Source organism: Staurois parvus, unplaced genomic scaffold (assembly GCF_062004578.1).
Source record: "Staurois parvus isolate SC_StPar_1 unplaced genomic scaffold, SC_StPar_1.0 ptg000696l, whole genome shotgun sequence".
Taxonomy (NCBI): domain Eukaryota; kingdom Metazoa; phylum Chordata; class Amphibia; order Anura; family Ranidae; genus Staurois; species Staurois parvus.
Window position 1 is genome coordinate 3,713,759 of NW_028318492.1, and position 13,867 is coordinate 3,727,625.

Consider the following 13,867-nt stretch of genomic DNA (forward strand, 5'->3'; position numbering starts at 1 on the left):
CTGTTTGCGGGCTTTCTTGTGCATCATCTTTAGAAGAGTCTTTCTTCTGGGACAACAGCCATACAGACCAATTTGATGCAATGTGTGGGGTATGGTCTGAGCACTGAAAGGTTGACCCCCACTCCTTCAACCTCTGCAGCAATGTTGGCAGCACTCATACATCTGTTTCCCAAAGACAACCTCTGGATATGACACTGAACATGTGCACTCAACTTCTTTGGTCGACCATGGCGCGGCCTGTTCTGAGTGGAACCTGGCCTGTTAAACCGTTGTATGGTCTTGGCCACCATGCTGCAGCTCAGTTTCAGGGTCTTGGCAATCTTCTTATAGCCTAGGCCATCTTTATGTAGAGCAACCATTCTTTTTTTCAGATCCTCAGAGAGTTCTTTGCCATGAGGTGCCATGTTGAACTTCCAGTGACCAGTATGAGAGAGTGAGAGCGATAACACCAAATTTAACACACCTGCTCCCCATTCACACTCCTGCTCCCCATTTTGTTGCCAGTGGTTTAGACTTTAATGGCTGTGTGTTGAGTTATTTTGAGGGGACAGCAAATTTACACTGTTATACAAGCTGTACACTCACTACTTTACATTGTAGCAAAGTGTAATTTCTTCAGTGTTGTCACATGAAAAGGTATAATAAAATATTTACAAAAATGTGAGGGGTATACTCACTTCTGTAAGATACTGTATAATGTGTACCAAAAGGTGAACTTAGTCTTTAAATCCTCTCTTTGGCTGACCATGCACTGGTAAATTTTAATACGATTGTTCGATAAAAAAATTGCGTCAATACATTAAAATATGCCATCATGCTTAAGACTTGTAAAATGGGCTTGAGCAAACTGTGTCCCCCTGCTGCTTAAGGCTAGGATCACACTTCTTTGTTCCAATTTTGATCAGATTTTCAGTACGATTATGTAGTGCAACTTGGATGCAATTGGGATGCAACTTGGTTGTGGTTTGCATTTTCTATGGGGCCAAAATCGTGCTGGAATCGCCAAGGTAGTACAGGAACCTTTTCTAAAATCACGTCATGCTGATTTGCATTAATGTGAATGGGCACCACTGAAAACAATGTGATTTCCATTGTCCTACAATTCTGTGCAACTCAAGTTGCATCTGAAATCGCACTAGTGTGAACGGAGTCTAACTGTCATGGCTGATGCAAATAAACGCTTTGCCTCTTAACAAACTAAGGAAAAGTGTATGAACTCTTGTTGTAGGAGAATGACAAAACAGGTCTGCGACTAAAAAGCTGTTTGATTATTTTCATCTAATTTCCATGTATTTTGGTGTGCTGAAAACAAATAAAATATTGCAAAAACTCGATTTTCCACAAAATGCAACATTGTCTTCAAATTTATAAAATGTTTGGTATTTTTTTATATTATGGGTTTTTAACCAAATTTAAAGTCCAAATTACTATTAATTCACATAAGTGCACTTAAGATATAAAATGTAAAAAAAAAACCTTAAAGGGGTTGTCTGAGTTATGTAAAAAAAAATATAGCACTGTTAATCTGATGGTCAGCAATATATACATAAGCTAAGCAAGTTTTAGGGAAAAGAAATTCTATTTCCTCATTTCCCTAGTTCTCTTCTGGCCCTTTGTTGTTATTTGCAGGTAAACAATCTCTGCCCCTCCCTCCCAGCAAAGGTCGTGAATACTAGTGCCACTCTGAGTGACATGTCTGACTACTGGGATACTCAGCAGCATGCTGTATGTGTAAGCCTCAGCCCTGAGTCTGTGCTTCTAATGGTAGATGGGGTTAATCTTTCCTGAAGAATCTAGTGTGTGGGATACCAAATACCCTTGTTTTCTGTGTCTATGGGACAGTCGAGACCGACAAAATCACTGGACCAAGAAGAGTTGGCAGCCGAGGGTGCTAACAGTCGGTGAAAAAAATGTCCTCCGAGAAACTTTGGTACCTTCCCATAAAGTTCTTCTACCACCTCTTTACATAAAATTGGGATTGATGAAGCAATTAGTAAAATCACTTCCAAGAGATGGAGAATGCTTCAAATACTTGGTCACCAAGTTTCCAGGCCTGTCGGAGGCAAAATTGAAGAAAGGTGTGTTCGTCGGACCAGAAATTAGAAGGCTTATAGTTGATCAAGAGTTTGTCAATACCATGACTGATCCTCAAAAAGAAGGGTGGATTGCATTTAAAGAAGTTGTACAGAAATTTTTAGGCAATAACAAAGATCCTCACTACAAAAAGATCGTCGGATGAATGCTGAAAACATTTCAAGCTTTAGGTTGCCTGATGAGTTTGAAAGTGCATTTCCTCCAGTCCCACCTTGACTACTTTCCTGAAAATTTGGGAGCTGTGAGTGAGGAACAAGGTGAACGATTCCACCAAGACATTAAAGAGATGGAAAGGAGATACCAGGGAAAATGGAGCGTTACAATGATGGCAGACTACTGTTGGATGCTTCAGAGAGACATTCCAAATGCTACTCACAAGCGTAAATGCACCAAGAGGAGCCTCACAGGGAAGAAGAATCGAGTTTAGTGTGTGTAGGTGATCTCATTTCAGTTCAAAAAAGGATTTTTATGAAAAAATTGTAATAAAACTTTAATTTTATAAGTCTGTTTCCATTTATTTTGAGGTATTGCCTTATTTAACATAGTTACCTAAATTGTCAGGAAACGTGATGTCCTATGACAAAATGGAGGTCATTTTTGGATTCAGCGCACCAAAAAACATAAAGATTATGTGGAATAACCAAAACAGCTCTTGAAAAAAATTTTTTGCAGACCTGTGCAATAAATATAATGCATACATACTGTAATACTTTTTTATTTATAGAAGTGTACAGAGGAAGGTTTTTGGGAAATTTTTCAGTAAAGAAACTGATTACAGTACATAATAAACACAAATAGGAGTTATTGCAGAACAGGAAACATCTGTGCAGAAGTTATCTCTCCTGTTTCATAGAAATACCAGACCAGATTTTTATTCATTTGATTTGCATAGATATAGTTGCACAATACAGCCTGGCACATACACTATATTGCCAAAAGTATTGGGACACCCCTCCAAATCATTGGATTAAAGTGTTCCAATCACCTCCATTATTATTATTATACAGGATTTATATAGCGCCAACAGTTTGCACAGCGCTTTACAAAATGAAGTTACTGTAGACATTACAGTTACAATACAATTTGGTACAAGAGGAAACGAGGCCCTGCTCGTTAGAGTTTACAATCTAAGAGGAAGGGTTGAGTGATACAAAAGGTAATAGCTGTGGGGGATGAGCTGATGGAGGAAATAAAAAGCAGTTTACTAGTTAGAAGCAGGATAAGTTTCTTTAAAGAGAAGGGTTTTCAGGAATCGTCTAAAGGTGGATAGATTAGGAGATAGTCAGACAGATTGGGGTAGGGAGTTCCATAAGATGGAAGAAGCTCGGGAGAAGTCCTGGAGGTGAGCATGGGAGGAGATGACATGGGAACTAGAGAGCTGAAGGTCTTGGGAGGATTGAAGAGAGAGGTTTGCTTGATATTTTGAGTCCAGGTTGGTGATGTAGCTCAGGGCAGAGCTGTGGATGGCTTTGTAAGTTGTTAGTATTTTGAAGTTTATTCGTTGGGTGAGTGGAAGCCAGTGGAGGGATTGGCAGAGAGGGGTAGCAGACACTGAAAGGTTGGTAAGGTGGATGAGCCTGGCAGCAGCATTCATTATGGACTGGAGGGGGGATAGCCTATGTAAAGGTAAGCCAATGAGGAGGGAGTTGCATTAGTTGAGGCAAGAGATGACCAGAGAGTGAATTAGAAGCTTTGTGCTATCATTTGTTAAAAAGGGGCATATTCTGGAGATGTTGCAGAGGTTGAGGTGGCATAATTTGAACAGGGATTGAATGTGGGCCTGATAGGATTGTTCATAATCCAGGGTTTTCCCTAGCACCCTGGCATGCAGGGATTGGTTTAATAGTTGTGCTATTGATCTTGACTGAGAAATCGGGGGAAGAGGCACATGGGGGAAGAAATATTATGAGATCAGTTTTGGAAAAATTTAGTTTTAGGAAGTGGTGTGACATCCAGTCTGATATGTCTGTTAGTAAATCGGTAATACATGAGGAAACTGATGGGGTGAGCTGAGGAGCAGAGAGATAGATTTGTGTGTCATCAGCAAAGAAATGGTATTGGAAATAATCAGCTGACCCAAGGAAAAAGTGTAGATTGAGAATAGGAGTGGTCCAAATACAGAACCTTAGGGGACTGAAACAGTAAGAGGAGTAGGAGAGGAGGAAGTAGAGTTGTAGGTGACACTGAATGTGTGGAGAGATAGGTAAGATTCGAACCAATGGAGAATACAGTCACGGAAGCCAAGTAAATAGAGTTTTTTGAGGAGGAGGGGGTGGTCAACTGTGTCAAAGGCAACGGAGAGGTCCAAGAGTAAGAGTACAGAATAGTGTCCGTTGGTTTTAGCTGTTAGTAAGTAGTTTGTGAGTTTTAGGAGAGCAGTTTTTGTGGACGAAATACAGACTGAAGGGGATTGAGAAGGTTATTCCCAATGAGGGGGCAGACATTTGTAGACTAGACGTTCAAGGAGTTTGGAGGCAGGCAAAAGGGAATAAGGAGATGGGTCTTAGGTTGCTAAGATTGGTGGGGCCCAGTGAGGCCTTTTTAAGTATGAGGGTGATTAGCACATGTTTTAGAGAGTTGGAGAAGATGCCAGTACCTCCATGACCACAGGTGGATAAAATCAAGCACCTAGGCATGCAGACTGGTTCTACAAATATTTGTGAAAGAATGCATCGCTCTCAGGAGTTCAGTGAATTCAAGCATGGTTGCCACCTGTGCAATAAGTCCATCCGTGAAATTATCTTGCTACTAAATATTCCACGGTCAACTGTTGGTGGTATTATAACAAAGTGGAAGAAACTGGGAACAACAGCAACTCAGCCATGAAGTGGTAGGCCACATAAAATTAGAGCGGGTCAGCGCATGCTGAAGTGCACACTGCACAGAAGTCGCCAACTCTCTGCAGAGTCAATAGCTAAAGACCGCCAAACTTCATGTGCCCTTCATATTAACACAACAACAGTGCATAGAGAGCTTCATAGAAGGGGTTTCCATGGGCACACAGCTGCATCCAAGCCTTACATCACCAAGTGCAATGCAAAGCGTCGGATGCAGTGGTGTAAAGCACACCGTCATTGAACTCTAGAGCAGTGGAGATGTGTTCTCTGGAGTGACAAATCACACTTCTCTGTTTGGCAATCTGATGGATGTGTCTGGGTTTGGTGGTTGCCAGGAGAGCAGTAGTACTTGCCTGACTGCATTGTGTCAAGTGTAACGTTTGGTGGGGTGGAGGGGGAATTATGGTGTGGGGTTGTTTTTCAGGGGTTGGGCTTGGATCCTTAGTTCCAGTGGAGGGAACTCTTAAGGCATCAGCATACCAAGACATTTCATGCTCCCAACTTTGTGAGAACAGTTTGGGGATGGCCCCTTCCTGTTCCAAGCATGACTGCGCTCCAGTGCACAAAGCAAGGTCCATAAAGACATGGATGAGCGAGTTTGGGGTGAAGAAACTTGATTGGTCTGCACAGAGTCCTGACCTCAACCTGATAGAATACCTTTGGGATGAATTAGAGCTGAGACTGCGAGCCAGGCCTTCTCATCCAACATCAGTGCCTGACCTCACAAATGCACTTCTGGAAGAATGGTCAAACATTCCCATAGACACACTCCTAAACCTTGTGGACAGCCTTCCCAGAAGAGTTGAAGCAGTTATAGCTGCAAAAGGTGGGCCAATGCAATATTGAACCCTATAGACTAAGACTGCCATTAAAGTTCATGTGTGTGTAAAGGCAGGCATCCCAATACTTTTGGCATTATAGTGTATATTCAGTTTCATAAAGTATACTGACGTATAGATAATTATTATGGGAGCTAGCAGCAGTGGTGGCTCTCTAATTAGGAAAATTAAGCAGTCGCCTAAGGCCTCATTCGCACAGAGGCCACACAGCCGCTTAATTTTCCTGACACCTTAACCCAGTTTTTATTACTGCAGTAGGGCTTGAGAGTGGGCACTGGCAGTCCGGTGGGAGGTGGCATTTTCTGTTCCGCCTGCCAGTTGGGCTGTCACCACCAGTCCTGAGCCTCCCTGAGTGGTTGTGTATGTGATCAGTCACAAATGTTGGCAGCTCTGCCTTCCCTGCTGCCCAGCCAAGATTATGTGGCTGAAAGTGGATCGTGTGCACAGAGAACTATGCTGTCTTTAGCTGTGGGGCACCTGCAGATTCCCCCCTCCTGCACTGTCACAGTGACAGTGTTACAGTAGAGGCAGCAGGAAGGAAGAATAGGAACAGCTGACAGCCAGCCACAGGACAAGAAAGAGTTACCAGCAGGAGCTGATCCGCCTCCTGCTGATTACTGAGCCAAAGAGCACTGTTGTAACCCCCCCCCCCCCTATTTTCAAGCCCACCATATTTGAGAAAAGATTATTGGAGCTATGCTGGTCTGTGTCCTATGGAGAAAGAACTGAACTGCCGTGGGGACCGAGGAGGGGGTGGAGAAGGGGTAGAACTGAGCAGAAAGAGAAGCATCCATTTAGGGGAAAGTAATCTGGATAATACGTACAGGGCAGAGATACTTACTGCAAGGGTCTGCCTCTCTTGTTCCTTCTCTACCCTCCTCTTTCTCTCCCTCTGTCTCCCTCTCTCTCTCCTCCTCCCTCTCCCTCTCCCTCCCTCTCTCCTTTCTCTCCCTCTCCTCTTCCTCTCTCTCCCTTTCCTCTCGTCTCTCTCTCTCTCCTCTTTCTCCCTTTCTCTCACCCCCCCCCCCCTTTCTCTCTCCTCTCTCTCTCCCCTCTCTTTTCCTTCCTCTCCCCTCTCTCACATCTCACTCTCTCTCTTTTATTCTCTCCCTCTTTCTTTCTCCTCCCTCTCCTCTTTATCTACCTCTCCTCTCCTCTAAATTCAATTCAAATGATCTTTTTTGACGGGATCAAATAAAATGTTTGCATTGCCAAAGCAGTCTGTATGGAAAAGGGGGGGGGGGGTAAGGGGTAATATAAAGGGGGATAGGGGAAGAGTCCATGTAAGGGATTTTTGAGTCCTCAACTTTTGGTGTCCCTCTCAGTCTGTGACCTGCTGTCACATATTGTGCAGTTACTTTCACCATTGGCGCCTCTTCTCCCAGTTGAATTTGAAGTTTCCTCTTCTTTTTTATAGATTTGAAGTCAGGGATGAGAGTGGAGAATCTCTGGAAAGTGAGTGACCCTCACTGAGTACTTGGGGCACTGTAGCAGGAAGTGGTCCTCATCCTCCAGGACCTCCTGGTCACATTGCTGGCACAGTATACTTTCCCTGGGCTTGTTGTTCTGTCTGTGTCATCCTGATTCGAGCGCTCAGTCTGTATAGGCTCAGGGTCTTTCTGTCTTTGGGGTCTTGTAGCACATCCAGGTATGGGGCCAGTTTGTAGTCTCTCTGCAGTCACTGGTAAACCGTTAGATTTTGGAGTTTGTTATTTCATTTCTTCATTCCCCAAAATATTTTTCTTGGGAGTCATCCTTTTTCTCTCTCTCCTCTCCCCCCTCTCTCTCATCTCCTTTTCTCCTCTCCTCTCCCTTTCTCTCCTCCCTCTCTCTGCACCATCTCCCTTTCCCTCTCCCCCTCTCTCTCCCCTCTCCCTCTCTTTCTCCCCCTCTCTCTCACCCCACTCTCTCTCCCCCCCTTCCCTCTCTCCACTCCCTTTCTCTCCCTCTCTCCCTTTCAATTCGATTCAATTCAGTTCAATTCAATTCAAATGAGCTTTATTGGCAGGACCAAATACCACTTTAGCATTGCCAAAGCAGTTTGTATGGGAAAAGGGGGAGGGGGGTGAGGGGTAATATAAAGGGGTATAGGGGGAAGAGTTCATGTAAAGGATTAAGTCCTCAGTTTTTCATGTTCCTCAGTGCCCCCTCTACTTGGGACACTGTAGCAGGTGGTCATCATTTTCCAGGACCCCCTGGTCACATTGCTGGAACAGTCTACTCTCCCTAGGTTTGTAGGTCTGTCTGTGCTGTCCTGATTCAATTTCCAGGCTGTGGGCATGCAGTATTTACTGGCTCAGGATCTGTCTGTCTTTGGGGTCTTGTAGCACCTCCAGGTATGGGGCCAGTTTGTAGTCTCTCTGCAGTGACTGGTAAACCGTTAGCTTTTTGGAGTTTGTGACTGGTCATTATTGCTCAGTAGGGCCTTATGGTGGTATGAGTTAGGACTGCTGTTATGTAGATGGGCCCAGAATGATAGTGCCCTCTTCTGTACTGTGAGAAGCAAGGAAAATCTGCCTAGCTCAGACCGACAAGCACTGTTGGAGGTGCTTCAATAGACTTGGAGGAGTTGCTTGCAGAATTCCAGATGAAATATTTCTGGCAGGCTGGAGTCCCATTTGGTTTGGTCTGGGAAGGTGACAGAACCCCAAATTTCACTGCCATAAGGAAGGATTGGGGTGAAAACAATATCAAAGATTCTAAGCCAGACTCTTACTGGTCGTTTTAGGTGGTACAGCTGTCTCCTGATGGAGTAGAAGGTTCTGCATGCCTTGTCTTTCAGGGCCTCAATGGCTGGCTTGAAACTTCCTGATTGGTTCATTTCTAGGATGAGGTATGTTTAGCTGTGGGGTTCATCAAGAGTGCAGTTGTTTAATGTAAAGGAAGGGCACTTTCAGTAGTTTGTTTTGTGTTCTTCCTTTGGAACACCATGATTTTCTTTGTCTTTCAATTGATAGGTAGTGCCCATGTGGCACTGTATTTCTCCAGCACTTCCAGGCTGCCTTGTAGGCCTTTCTCTGTTGGTGACAGTAGTAGAAGGTAATCCGCATACAGCAGGAACTTGACCTTGGCGTCATATAGAGTCAGTCCAAGTGCTGAGGAGGATTCTAGAGCTGCAGCTCTAAGAAGTTGGGTGAAGATGTGGGGGTGGCAATTTTCCAAGGCTAAGAGCTGCTCTCCAAGACTTAGACTGGGAGGGAATATTGGCATCAATGAACACAACACAGAAATGGGAGTTCTTCGAAAAGACTGTATGTGAACACACTGCAAAATATATTCCCATGGGAAACAAATTTTAAAGGCTAAAAATCAAACCTATGTGGCTTACGGCCAAAGTTAAAAAAAAAGAAAAGAGCTTTTATTAAATATAAAAATGAAGGAACGCCATTATCGTTTAAACATTACAAAGAATATAAAAGAATATGCAAAAAGGAAATAAAGGCCGCAAAAATTGAAAACGAATGACAGATTGCAAAAGATAGCAGGACCAACCCCCAAAAATTCTTCAAATATATAAATAGTAAAAAGGTTCGGTCCGAGCATGTAGGCCTTTTACAAAATAATCTAGAGTGGGTGACTGGGGACAAAGAGAAGGCAAATTTATTAAATACCTTCTTCAGCTCTGTGTATACAAAGGAGCATGGGGGAGCTCTTGTCCATAATGGGCCTGGTATTGGCACAGCCCCAGATGATCCACATTGGCTCACAATTGATATGATCCAAAAATATTTAGACTGAATAAAGGTGAATAAAACACCTGGACCGGATGGCATACACCCACGGGTCCTTAAAGAATTGAGCTCTGTCATTCCAAAGCCATTTTTTCTAATTTTAAGGGACTGGCATAGTACCACTGGATTGGCATAAGGCCAACGCCGTGCCAATATTTAACCTCTGTCATGTGATCAGCTGTGTCCAATCACGGCTGATCAATAAGGAAATAAGGAAATACCGGTTATTGGCATTTTTCTCCTCACGAGCTGTCAAGAGGAGAGGAGAGCAGGTAGTCAGCATTCCTCAGATGGGACATCTACACTGATCATCAGGGCACTGATAATCAGTTTAGCCCCATCAGTGTCACCTGTCAGTGTCCATCAATGCAACCTCTCATTGCCCATCAATGCCACCTGTCAGTGCCCATCAATGCCAGATATCAGTGCCTACCAGTGCACATCAATGCCACATATCAGTGCCCATATGAGCTGCCTTTCAGTGCCAACTATCAGTGCCAGTCAGTGTCGCCTATGAGTGCTGCCAATCAGTGCCGCCTATCAGTGCTACCTATCAGTGCCCGTCAGTGCCACCCAACAGTGCCAGTCAGTGCTGCCGATCAGTGCCAGTCAGTTCCGTATATCAGTGCTGCCTAGCAGTGCCATCTATCAGTGCCATATATGAGTACTGCCTTTCAGTGCCCATCAGTGATGTCTGTGACTGCCCACCAGTGATGCCTGTCAATGCCCATCAGGGCCACCTACCACTGCTTCCTCATCAGTGCCGCCTATCAGTGCACATCAGTGCAGCCTATCAGTGCCCATCACTGCAGCCTCATTAGCGCACATCAGTGAAAGAGAAAAATTACTCATTTACAACATTTTATAACAGAAACTAAGAAAAAAAACTATTTTTTTTTTCAATTTTTCAGTTATTTTTGGTTTATCAAAAAATAAAAAAACCCAGCGGTGATTAAATACCACCAAAATAAATCTCTATTTGTCACAAAAATATGATAAAAATGTCATATGGGTACAGTGTTGCATGACCGCGCAATTGTCATTCAAAGTGTGACAGTGCTGAAAGCTGAAAATTGAATTGGGGCGAAAGTGCCTGGTGGGAAAGTGGTTAAAAAGCGGTCAAAATCTTTACCAAGTAATTATAGACATATTAGTTTAACTTCTATAGTTGGGAAGACACTGGAGACCACATAGATGAGTTCTTGCTGGAAAAAAATATTTTAAGCAACAGACAGCATGGATTCATGAAAGACAGAAGTTGTCAAACAAATCTGATTTCTTTTTATGAGGAGGTGAGCAAAACCTTGGACAGAGGGGTGGTGGTGGATGTGGTATACTTGGATTTTGCAAAAGTGTTTGACACAGTTCCCTGCACACGGCTAATGTGTAAAGTAAAGTCTACGGACTTGGAAAAATCTGTATGTAAATGGATACAAAACTGGCTAAAGGACCGTATTCAGAGAGTAGTAGTTAATGATTCATACTCTGAATGGTCTAGGGTTGTTAGTGGTGTACCCCAAGGTTCAGTATTGGGACCCTTACTTTTTAATATATTTATAAACTATATAGGGTCTGAGATTAAAAATCCCATTTCAGTCTTTGCAGATGACACCAAGCTGTGCAGTGGAATAACGTCCTTACAGGATGTCTTCAATTTACAAGCTGACCTCAATGCACTGTGTAATTGGGCAACTATGTGGCAAATGAGGTTTAATGTAGATAAATGTAAGGTTATGAACTTGGGGGCTAAGAATATGCATGCATCATACATACTAGGGGGGGGGTACAACTGGGGGAATCAATGGTGGAGAAGGATCAGGGAGTTCTGGTAGATCACAAGCTTAATAATGGCATGCAATGCCAAGCTGCGGTTTCTAAAGCGAGCAAAATCCTCTCTTGTATTAAAAGAGGTATAGACTCCAGAGATAGATATCATATTACCGCTGTACAAATCATTAGTAAGATCTCATCTGGCATATGCAGTTCAGTTTTGGGCACCAATTCACAAAAAGATCATTGGGGAACTGGAGAAAGTACAGAGAAGGGCAACTAAGCTGATGCGAGGCATGGAGGAGCTCAGCTATGAGGAAAGATTAGAGGAACTGAATGTATTCTCTCTTGAGAAGAGGAGATTAAGGGGGGATATGATCAACATGTATAAATACATCAGTGGTTCATGATGAACATGGTGAACTTAGTGTAGAGTTATTCACCCTGAGGTCATCACAGAGGACAAGGGGGCACTCTTTATGCCTGGAGGAAAAGAAATGAAATCTCCAAACACGGAAAGGTTTCTTCACAGTGAAAGCTGTGAAAATGTGGAATAGACTCCCTCAAGAGTTAGTTCTGGCCAGCTCAGTGGATTGCTTTAAAAAAGGCCTGGATTCTTTCCTAGATACACAGAATATAACTGGATACTAATATTTATAGGTAACATTGATTCAGGGAATATCCAATTGCCTCTTGGGGGATCAGAAAGAATTTTTTTTTTCCCCGCAGGAGCAAATTGGGTCGTGCTTTGCTGGGTTTTTTGCCGTCCTCTGGATCAACTGTGGATATAGATTATACCTTTTTTTTTTAATGGTTGAACTGGATGGACTTTTGTCTTTTTCAGCCAGACTAACTATGTAACTATGCAGCCAGTTAATTGATGTAGGTGTTGAAGAGGGTTGGAATTAGGCTTCAGCCCTGTCTGACTCCACGGGCCTGCCAGAAGTGCTCTATTCTTTTCCTGTTCACCTTTACTCTGCAGCTGTTCTCTGTATATAAACTCCTGATGACATCATATGTTTTCCCTCCTATTCCACTCTCCAATAGTTTCAGGAACAGGCCTGGGTGCCACACTGAGTCAAAGGCCTTCTTAAAGTCCACAAAACAGGCAAATATCTTTCCATGTTTTGTATTGTGGACATTGTTCTTGATGAGACTGTCCAGGGTGTAGATGTGGTCTGCAGTGTGGTGATTTGGCATGAACCCCACCTGACTCCTATTGAGGACGTTTTGTTGCATCAGGAAGTTGAGGATCCTTTTGTTAAGGATACTGTTGAGTATTTCCCCAGTGTGCTGCTGACACTTATCCCTCTGTAGTTGGCCGGATCATACTGGTCTCCACTCTTATGGATAGGTGTTATGAGGCCTTGGTTCCAAACTTGAGGGTAGTAACCAGCACTCAGGACAAGATTGAACACTTTACATATTGCAGCATGTCTCTCTGGGGAGCCACATTTAATCAGCATTGTGCTGGGATCCCCCCACTCTTCTCCCTCTATGGATGTGGAATGACTCATTGACACCCCCTCTCTATTCTCCCAGGGCACAGGGGAAGTTCCTGGACAGTTGTCACCTCGCTGGTTCCCAGATGTTGTATTGACTGCATTTGTGAGGAGAGTCCCCTGGAAGTGGTGCTGATCACCTATGTGCTTTGAGGGAGGCTGCCTCCACCATACTCTAATATTCCAGGAAGGCTTTCTGTCTGCTACATCCATGCATCTTTCTGCAGCCATTTTTATTGCTTTAATTATTTTTCCCATTATGGGCTTGAATGGGACCTCATGTCTAAGTTTTGCCTAAGACCTCTCAAAACCTAGACCTACCTCTAGCTAGTAGCATTTGTTTTAGGCTTCTTTCACACAGAGTGGATTCCGTTTTGATCATCAGAGGATCCACTGATCAGAGCAGAGCAGGTGGATGACAGGTCAGTGTCTGCAAAGTTTATGCAGAGGGGACAGAGACAGAGCCTGCTCTGCGGGTAGCCAGGATTAAACAGACTTCACTATTCATTTACATCCGACTACCCTCCCATCTGGTCCACCTAGATGGAAGGGGACGGATCTCCTTCCATTTATTTTTGTTGGACAGGATTGAAGGTAAGCAGATGTAAATGGACAAAAGTCTGTTTACACCTGCTGGTCCATAGGGGTGAATAAATCGTCCAATCAGGTCCGCCTTTGTGTGAAAGGGACCTAAAGTGAAATTAAACCCAAACTTTTTTTCAGTGTGCTTTTTTTTTATAACATTACATTATTTACCTTCTACCAAAAGCTCTGAAAAAGTACTAAATACCTGGTTGATCCTGCCATTTATATTATCTTCCTTTTTTTTTCTGGCAAAGCAATAACAGCCGATCCTCTTTCTATTGTGTGCCACGTTTACTGTGCATGTTCCTTGGGTGTAAGTGGAAGCCATTCACTTCCTATATCTTCTATTCTAGGCTCTAGGCACCCACGACTGTTTTTTGTCACTTTTGGGGGAATGTTGAATGGCAAGCCCTCCCTCTCCTCTTCCATGCCTACATCATTATCATTGACTGGTGGATCTAACAGAGAGGCTTTTGTTCCCTGCTAGTTGTCCATGACAAACATTCAAC